Here is a 9,355-nt window from a genome sequence, read left to right as displayed (position 1 = left end):
TGCCATCATCAGTGCGTTTTCGTTTTTATTTATTCTTCACAATAAAAACGAAACCCAATGATGATGGCGCAGTGGTGCCGAAACATGTTTGGGTACTGAGAAAAAACGGTTTTGCATAACTGGCGGACCTCACATCCAACAATTTTAATTGCAAAGACAGCCAATACAAGGAACTGTAAATCAAAATGATGAATATTAGCTAGGAGTGTTCGATGCACTGTGTGTTCGGACACACTGCCCAACGTCGATCAGCTGTAGAATTTTGGAACACGTATTATATTCGAGTATAATGACATTTCTGGAGACTAGAAATCTACTCTGTAGGAATCAGCATGGGTTTCGAAAAAGACGATCTTGTGAAACCCAGCTCGCGCTATTCATCCACGAGACTCAGAGGGCCATAGACACGGGTTCCCAGGTAGATGCCGTGTTTCTTGAGTTCCGGAAGGCGTTTGATACAGTTCCCCACAGTCGTTTAATGAAAAAAGTAAGAGCATATGGACTATCAGACCAATTGTGTGATTGGGTTGAAGAGTTCCTAGATAACAGAACGCAGCGTGTCATTCTCAATGGAGAGAAGTCTTCCGAAGTGATTTCAGGTGTGCAGCAGGGGAGTGTCGTAGGACCTTTGCTATTCACAATACACATTAATGACCTTGTGGATAACATCGGAAGTTCACTGAAGCTTTTTGCGGATTATGTTGTAGTATATCGAGAGGTTGTAACAATGGAAAATTGTAATGAAATGAAGTAGGATCTGTAACGAATTCACACATGGTGCAGGGAATGACGATTTAATCTCAATGTAGACAAGTGTAATGTGCTGCGAATACATAGAAAGAAAGATCCTTTATCATTTAGCTACAATATAGCAGGTCAGCAACAGGAAGCAGTTAATTCCATAAATTATCTGGAAGTGCGCATTAGGAGTGATTTAAAATGGAATGACCATATAAACTTAATGTCGGCCGGTGTGGCCGTGCGGTCCTAGGCGCTGCAGTCTGGGGCCGAGCGACCACTACGGTCGCAGGTTCGAATCCTGCCTCGGGCACGGATGTGTGTGACGTCCTTAGGTTAGTTAGATTTAATTAGTTCTAAGTTCTAGGCGACTGATGACCTCCGAAGTTAAGTCGCATATTGCTCAGAGTCATTTGAACCCATTTAAACTTAATCGTCGGTAAAGCAGATGCGAGACCGAGATTCATTGGAAGAATCGTAATGAAATGCAGTCCGAAGACAAAGGAAGTACGTTAAGTACGCTTGTTCGCCCACTGCTCGAATACTGCTCACCGTTGTGGGATCCTTACCAGATAGAGTTGATAGAACAGGTAGAGAAGATCCAACGGAGAGCAGCGCGCTTCGTTACAGGATCATTTAGTAATCGCGAAAGCGTTACGGAGATGATAGATAAACTCCAGTGGAAGATTCTGCAAGAGAGACGCTCAGTAGCTCGGTACGGGCTTTTGTTGAAGTTTCGAGAACATACCTTCACCGAGGAGTTCAAAAAATGGTTGAAATGGCTCTGAGCACTATGGGACTCAACTGCTGTGTTCATCAGTGTGGCCGGCCGATCCCGCGACGTCTGGCCCTTGTCTCAACTTGCTTTCGCCACGTGTTGAAGACACTCACCATAGCATTCCTCGAACACCCGAAAAGTCTTACAGTTCCTGAATTGCTCCTGCCGAGCCTCTGGGCCACCGCATTCTGCCCTGTGAAACTCAGATAGATTGAGTTTTTTTTTCTTTATTGATTTTCAATTCCCCCGGCCGGCAGCAGCTTACTACGCTGCTCTACAGCCTACAGACTTTTTGTAAATAAAGGAAGAAGAAAGAAACAAGGAAAAACAGGCGATAAAATGGCGATTTAAAGTGAAAAATGGCGTAAAATTGCGGAAAGTTAAAACACAAAGCAAAGGGGGTGGCAATGTAGATAAAAGACACAGGAATCAGACAAGTAACACAGTAGACACACAATTAAAAAACATGGCGACAGTCTGGTTTCTGTTCGCAGTAATAAAAAGCACACCTAGAGACAGTATGATGGCTGTTCGCTACACTTCCCAAAAGACACAACACAGAGCACGCACTGGAAAAACGCACTGGAAAACACTGCACAAAAAAGGCGGCACAAAGATGGCACTCCCGACCCAAGGCAGATGGGGGGGGGGGACCTGGAGTAGGGGGAAAAACAAGGAGGGAGGAGAGGAAAAAACGAAAAGGGGGGGGAAACCAAGGAGGGAGAGGACTAATAAAGGGGGAGAAGGGCAGACGCGAGAGGGAATGAGAGAAGGCAGAGGAGGGAAATGTAAAAGGACGTGGCGAAGAGAAGGGGGCAAAGAGAGGGGAGGTGGGGAAGAAAGAGGATGGAAGGGGGGGGGGAGAGGGAGCTCGGGAAAAGGACAGAGGAAAGGAGGGGGAGTATGGATCAGAGTTGATAGGAGGGATAAATGGAGGGAGAGAGGGCATCATCCGGGAGGGGGAGTTGATGGAAGCCACCTTGGGAAAGGAGATGTAGGGTGTAGAGATGGAGGGTAGGGGGGACACAACGGTGAAATCGTGGCAGAGGGCAGGGATGGGAGAGGAGAGGAGCAACCAGGGGGTGAGGGGGTTCAAGACGGCGGGAGGTGTAGAGGATGCGGATATGTTCGAGGAATAGGAGCAGATGGGGGAAAGGAATGAGATCATAGAGGATCCGCGTGGGGGACGGGAGGCATATACGGAAGGCGAGGCGGAGTGCATGACGCTCAAGGAGTTGGAGGGACTTATAGAATTTGGAGGGGGGGGGGCAGATATCCAGGCAGGACTGGCATAACAGAGGATGGGATGGATTAAGGATTTGTAGGTGTGGAGGATGGTAGAGGGGTGCAACCCCCACGTCCGGCCAGAGAGGAGTTTGAGGAGTCAGAGGCAGTTGTGGGCTTTGGATTGGATGGAGTGGAGATGAGGGATCCAGGTGAGGTGACGGTCAATGGTGAGGCCAAGGTAGGTGAGGGTGGGGGTGAGGCGGACAGGACGTGCGCAGACAGTAAGGGAGAAATAGATTGAGCACCTTCCCAATTTTATATACGGCCAGCATGCTCTCTAACACTACGTGAAACGCGCGTGCGTCCGAGCAGCAGTCACTCCTCGCCAGGTGACGCTGCTGTCGCCTGGACTGCTTTATATCGACAGTAGGTCGGTGGCCATAACGTTCTGGCTGATGAGTGTATAGCACTGTTAATCTGCAGATATCAGGATCGAAAAATCTATCCGTGACCGAACTGAACAACTCCGAACGCAGACTTGACGGTGAAGAATATCGTGTGTAATACTGTTCTCAACAGCAGTCACTGTAAGTGAACAGAACATGTTCGTTTACAAACAACACAGTGCAAACCACCCCTTCCTTCTGCCTCCTTGATTTCTATCTCACCGTCTATGGCCGTCCTATCGCCCTCACTCCCACCCTTAAGTACCTTGGCGTCACCCTCGACCGTCGCCTCTCCTGGACTCCCCACCTCCGGACAATCCAAGCCAAGACACGCTCCCGCCTCCGTCTCCTCAAGCTCCTCTCCGGCCGTACGTGGGGTCTGGACCCCTCCACAATCCTCCACACCTATAAATCCCTCATCCGCCCTATCCATTGTTACGCCCATCCAGCCTGGATCTCCACCACCCCTACCTTTTATAAATCCCTCCAAATCCTTGTACGCCATGCTCTCTGCCTCGCCTATCGCATCCATCTCCCCTCCCCCACGCGGATCCTGTATGATCTCCTCCCCTTCCCCCACCTCCTCCTTTTCCTTGAAAGGATACGAATCCTGTACACCTCCTGTAAACTTGATCCTCCTCACCTGCTCGTCTCCCCGATCCTCTCGCACCCCCGCCCGCTGCCGCACCTATATTCCCATGTCCCATGCGGTCTCCATCTCTCCACCCTCCTTACCCTCTCCCAAGGTGGCTTCCGCCAGCTCCCCTTTCCTGATGATGACCTCCTCCCCTCCATCTACCCCTCCTATCAACTTTGAACCTTCCCCCCCACTTCCTGTGTCCTTTCCTTTAGGCACCCTCCCCCCTCCCTTCCCATCCCTTCCCTTTCCTCTCCCCCTTCCTCCTCCCCTCTTCCCCTGGACTTCCCCTCCCCCTTCCCTCCCCCTCTCTCCTCTGCCCATGGCATCTCTCCTCTCTTCTCTCCCCTCTCCCATTCCCCTCCTCCTCCTCCTCCACTCTTGGCAGGTCCCAGGACTCGTACACACTCAGTGGACTTTCGCGCGCCGGAGATCATCGCCATCTGTGTGCTGTGTGTGTGCCTCGATTTGTGTTTAGTGTTCTGTCACCGTCACGCCTCAACTGTTCACGTGTGCCGTCGCCGTCATCCGTGTTCTGTGCGCCGTGTCCCCAAGTGTTCCTGTTTTTTCGCGTCCAGCGTGAACGGCTTCTTGTTTATTGTTTTTTGTATCTCCTTTTTTTGCCCGCCGTTTTTACTGTCTTGTCTGTATCACCTATATGTCATGTTATTGTTCCACTTAAGGCTGAAGAGCAGCGTACCATGCTGCTGCCAGCCCGCCTGTATCAGGTGATTACAATTACAATAAAGGAAAAAAAAACACACAGTGCGTATAAACGGTACTTGCACTGTTCTACAGTGCAATATGGATGCAGAATTAAATCGGAGTAACAATTCAAACAAAACACAATTACTCTGAAACGAGCAACTGGAAACGGCTGGCCCTTCATAATAAAACTAGTAACGTCGCCCACCCCCCACTCCCTTTTCACTCAGCATTCTCCAAAGAATCAACATACCATGTACAACGCCGCTTCAAACGCCTGATTACTATACAAATGAGTTAACATGTTAATTTCTGACGTTAACCGCCTAAAAACTGTGTGGCTGAAGACTCAAACCCTAATAATGTTGTTCAATTAGCTTCAGCTTATTCACCCTTCTTAAAAATACAAAATGAAAAATTGTGAGCCAAAAATGTGATAGCCCTTTTATAAGTTCATGTAAGACCTTTCTCTAAAATAGTGCGTATTGTCAAGCCATTTATTGTAGACTAGTTCATGGAAAAGTAAGTTATAAAAGGAAGATTATTAAATTGCAATGTAACTTCGTGCATATATTTACGGTACCAATTTTGCAATTAACGTGATTGGTATGTTGCAAAATAAAAATTGATTCAAAGCACCTTTGATGTAAATAAGCAAAGTAAAAAATGTTTTTAACTCATATCTCCTATAATACCTGTCGCAAAATGAAATTATTTTGCAGGTGCATTAAAAGGTATATGTCGACATTGTCTGCAAATTTTGTTGTGGATAGAGTCAGTAGTAAACAAGTAATAAATTAAAACGTCATGCCTCATGCTTAAGTTTTGATGCATGAAAAGCGGACATGTGTGAACGATAAGCGTTTCCCGTCCCATCATTTTGTGTGGTGCGTGGGAGGGGGGGGGGGGGAGGACGTGGTGAGAGAGGAGTGTAAACCAGAAAAGTTTTCGGAAACGTTTGAAATTAGGTAGGTATAAAGTCTCTTGGAAGCCGCTAAGTACACTTACTCTCAAATACATGAACAATAAATTCTGTGTAATTTTCACTCCATTAGTTACACTGTCTTAACCCATACACACGGATTCTAACTAAAAACTTTTAAGGTAATGATATTAATGTGAGCACGATATTAATGTGACCACCTATGAAAAAAACTGAATAACCACCTTTTGCGATGAAGGCGTGCAATAAGAGTGTCAGTTATGTTCCTGGAAGGTACCGACAGGAATGTGGAGCTGTGGTCACTCCAGTTCCGTAGCCAGCGGCGCTAGGTTTCTTGATTGAAAATCCATGGCGCGAACAGCCCAATCGATATGCTACCACAAATTCTGGGTTAGATTTAACTCCGAGGGAATTTGGTGGCCAGGGGAGTACGGTAAACTAATCCTTGGGTTCTTTGAACTACACACGAGCGCTCTCTCTTTCCGAGCATTAATCCCGACGATGCGGAGTTGGCTGTTATGGTTACATGGAACGTGGAATGTTAATGTTAAGGGGTGGGCAGATGCCCTTCTTATCGTCACCCCCGTACCTCCAGGGACGGAATAAGTGGACCCCAGCTGTCTGCATCTAGAGTAAGCCACGGAAGAGTACAAACATTTTCAAATGTCTGTGAGTTGTGTAACTGAGGCAGAACGTAGGGACCAGCCCAGTATTCACCAAGTGAGATGTGGAAAACCGCCTAAAAACCACATCCAGGCTGGTCGCCACACTGGCCCTCGTCGTCCGTCCCCCGGGCGGATTCGATCCGAGGCCAGTGCGACTACCTGAGTGCAGGAAGCAGCGCGTTTGCGCTTTGAGCTACCCGAGCAGGTGAACTACGAATGAGCGCTACAAGGTGTGTAACACGCTGCATTATCCTGCTGGCAGGTGCCATGTTGATGAGTAAATAACAGGTTGAATGTGGGGGTGGAGACGGTCGCCAATGACAGATGTATAGTTGTGCTGATCCGCTATGCCTTTCAGAATGACGAGATCACCAGGAGAATGCCACAAAACCATTCCATAGACCACAACACTCCCTGCTCTGGCGTGGGCCCCTCTGATGCTCGTTACAGGGCCGTACATACCAACAGCTATCTGCCCAATGGAGCGTAAAACATGATTACTCTGAAAAGGCCACCTGTTGCCACTCAGTGGAATCCAGCTGCGGTAGTGGCTTGCAAATTCCAGCCCTAGTCGCCAGAGAGCAGCAGTCAGCATGGGTGCGTGAACCAGGCACCTGCTGTGGAGGCAGTACGCAACAATGTTTGCTGAATGGTGTTGAGGAGACACTGTTGGTAGCCCTGTGGTTCACCTGGGCGGTCAGTTGCTCAGTGGTTGCACGTCTATTCGCCGCACACATCTCAGTAACCGTCTTCACTCCTTCCTCTTCACTCCAGTCGCCTCAGCGCTATTTTTAGAGAGTGCCGTTTTACCATGCACGGTATGCTTAAGTAACTGTGGCATGCAAATAGTTTCTAAATTTAGTTGTTTAGAAAATTCTTCCACTCAAGGCTGGAAACCCAATGATGAAGTCAGATAAATCACTTGGTTTCTGCATGACAGCTGCACCATTTTCAACGTGCTGCATCCTCCTGCCACTGACATGCTTTATGTACCCTCCACTGCTAGTGCTACCTCCTGCCGTCCTTGGGCGGTTATTGCATATCGACGTTGAACACAGGTGCTGGTCACATTAATGTGACTGGACTATGTACCTCGTAATGAGTACTATAACAGCACCACAGCTTAAGATAGGAAGGTTAGATTCGATGCAACATTCCTGAGCGCACAAGTTACAGCCAGGCGCAGGCCTGTTGACAGTAAGTTACACTGACCAGCGGTTGCAAAGTGGAATGGAGGCCACAGGGCTGTTGAACCTCTGAAAAGACTAAACGCAATGGTTTGCATGTCGCAAGTTACAGGCAGAAGGGGCCCAATGGCACAACCCAGCTGTTGTGAATACGTGACTTGGAGCAGTGCGTTAGCAAAAGAGAGGCGCACAGCCGTGTGTAAATAGGCACCAGTTTTCTAATAAGGCATTCAAGGTTGGCAGCTCTCCTGGACAGCAGGGCGTGTCACACTACCAGTTACACGCAGCAGCAGATGGGGTGCCAGCGTTCCAGTCCATGGCGGGTCATTGATTCGACCCCTGAGGCTGATGCAGGGTGTGTAGCTGGCCAGCCAGGGGTGGGCCACTCCACAGCTTGCTACTGTGGGCACTCATCTTGGCTTCCAACACACGCTGGAGGCATTCTGAGCCGAGGGCCGCAGATTCAGACGCAGGATGTGGTCGCCGCGATCTCAGTTACACCGGCGAGGAAGGACACAGCAGGCCTCTCGGCGGCTCCCAGCAGAGCAGCGCCGAGTCAGCGGGGAAGAAGGCAGCTGAGCCAGCTGCAGTGCAGCGGTCCTACAAGGCCGACATACAGCAGTGCACTGCACTGGGTCGGTTGGGTGGTGGCCTCAGCATTGTGGGACCCTGTGACGTGGACTGAGGTGAATGGGGCACTGTAGTGGAAACTAATAAATGATTTGGAAACCTAGGACGACTTTTAATACAGCACCATCTGGATCTCCACCCACTACATCTGGCACCCCCAGGCACCCATCCAATACAGGACATTGTCTCGTCATCTAAAATTTTCACTTCAGTCAAGAGTTATAAGAAATAATACAAATCAAATTTTGATTGTCGCTGCGAGCTGTTAAATAGGCCACCTGTAAATAAGATGGTGAGACAGTTTTATGCGCTGGCTGGAGTGGCTGTGCGGTTCTAGGCGCTACAGTCTGGAGCCGAGCGACCGCTATGGTCGCAGGTTCGAATCCTGCATCAGGTATGGATGTGTGTGATGTCCTTAGGTTAGTTAGGTTTAATTAACTATATATATGACGGTAGTATCTGTTCCCGAAAGAACAGTTACCATCAATGACCATGCAGCTTTGCTAGAAATGAAATGATAATTAATTATGATTTCATTTCTAGCAAAGCTGCATGGTCATTGACGGTAACTGTTCTTTCGGGAACAGATACTACCGTCATATATATAGTTAAAATATGGGTTCCCGGCCTTTGACCTTCTTGTGCGAACGCACACGCTATGCCCGAACTCGTACGGGACTTGGTAGATTAATATGCCACGAGTAATGAGTATGATGGGCAAACATCTATTAGGCGAACTACGAATGTAGTGTTGTGGACATGTTGGGAATGTGGATCTCACGGGGAGCGTGCAAGAGATAAGTCCCTGCATACGCACTATCCTCTGTGCCCGCGGTGGCTCAGATGGTTAGAGCGTCTGCCATGTAAGCACGAGATCCTGGGTTCGAGTCCCGGTCGGGGCACACATTTTCAACATGTCCCCAATAAAGTATATCAACGCCTGTTTGCAGCTAGGGTGTCTATTTAATTATCATTTCAGGTTTAATTAGTTCTAAGTTCTAGGTGACTGATGACTTCAGAAGTTAAGTTGCATAGTGCTCAGAGCCATTTGAACCATTTTGAACAGTTTTATGGTTTCAGTAAAATAGATAGAAAATACCCCTGGACAGTCTCCGAAATTTCGTCACTTGTTACTGCTTCCACTTGGAACACGATTGTCCTGTGGGAACAAATTAACGAATGAAGGCCCTGTGCACTCTATTAAAATTACAATCGAAGATTCTGTCATAGTAAAGCACCGTAAATTAGCCGCTTCCCGATAAAAACTTTATAGCCTTTTGCGCATTAAGGCGTTGAACTAATTGTAATTCCTGGTACGTTCATTTGCGATTGCACAAGAAAGCAGCGGCAGGTCTCGCTAAGCAGCAATTAAGCTTTTACCGCCGGAATAACAAGTACT

The 9,355-nt window shown here is 48.2% G+C and overlaps 1 non-coding gene across 1 annotated transcript; it reads left to right on the top strand.

Moving 5' to 3' along the window:
- The first annotated feature begins 8,783 nt into the window (after nucleotides 1-8,783).
- On the top strand, nucleotides 8,784-8,858 carry Trnat-ugu (transfer RNA threonine (anticodon UGU)). Its single transcript has one exon. It is a non-coding gene; the product is annotated as a tRNA-Thr (tRNA).
- The last annotated feature ends 497 nt before the right edge of the window (nucleotides 8,859-9,355 follow it).

The sequence above is a fragment of the Schistocerca cancellata genome, chromosome 10 (assembly GCF_023864275.1).
Source record: "Schistocerca cancellata isolate TAMUIC-IGC-003103 chromosome 10, iqSchCanc2.1, whole genome shotgun sequence".
Lineage (NCBI taxonomy): Eukaryota > Metazoa > Arthropoda > Insecta > Orthoptera > Acrididae > Schistocerca > Schistocerca cancellata.
The sequence above is the reverse complement of the archived record's forward strand: the minus strand, read 5'-3'. Positions and strand labels throughout refer to the sequence as shown.